This window comes from Humulus lupulus, chromosome 6 (assembly GCF_963169125.1).
Source record: "Humulus lupulus chromosome 6, drHumLupu1.1, whole genome shotgun sequence".
Classification (NCBI taxonomy): domain Eukaryota; kingdom Viridiplantae; phylum Streptophyta; class Magnoliopsida; order Rosales; family Cannabaceae; genus Humulus; species Humulus lupulus.
The window spans coordinates 22638490-22639404 of NC_084798.1; positions in this window are offsets into that span (position 1 = coordinate 22638490).

Genomic DNA, 915 nt, shown 5'->3' on the forward strand with positions numbered 1-915 from the left:
GGTTTAGATAGAGCCAATAAGAATATGACACTTGTCATGAGCATGGTTATTCCTAAGGTTTAGATAGAGCCAATAGGATTATGACACTTGTCATATGCATGATTATTAATGAATTATTATTTTAATGATAAAATAAGGAAAATATAAGACTTAGTCTTCACCAGAATCTGTTAGGAGTATGACATTTGTCACAATTTTATTTATTTGTGGATTAGGTTATTATTTAGATAATTAAATAGATTTCCCGTAACTTTAGGGTACTGTAACTTCCGACCTATTTTTGACTCAGTTATGTTATGAATTTCGAAAAATAGTATTTCTAGAAAGTTGTAGATAATTGAATTATCTTTCTAACAGTATAAAGATGGTCTAAATCGGAGTAGCTCTAGTTATGTTGATTTTACTGCAGGTGAGTTTAGAGTTACGAGATTTAGGGAGTTAAAAGTTAGGATTCTATTTGTATTTATTATTTTTGTTTTTAATTTTAAAAATCAAGCTTTGACTCATTAAACCTCTCTCTGAACAATTTGACCAAGTCCTAAGTCATTCAAATATTTTCAATTAAATTCATTATTTTTATTCAAAGTAAAAAAAATAAGATTTTTATTCCTAGAACTCTATAAATAGGACTTCGAACCCAGCCCTTTCACTTACTCTTCAGCTGTGATCAGACTCTAAGGTGCTAGTGAGACCATAAGAGTGATAAACACTTGGGTTGGGAAAAAGCTTTGCCATTGTTAAGCTTTATAAAACACTTTGGGAAGTGAGGATTAGTGCATTTCGGTATTGGAGTTAGACCAATCCATAAGGTTAACAAAGATACCCTTATTCTTAAGTTCAATCCTGTTTGATTCCTTAGTTTCCTTAGTTTTCATTCAGGTTCTAACTTTTGTTATGGTTTTAGTGGTTAGGTTT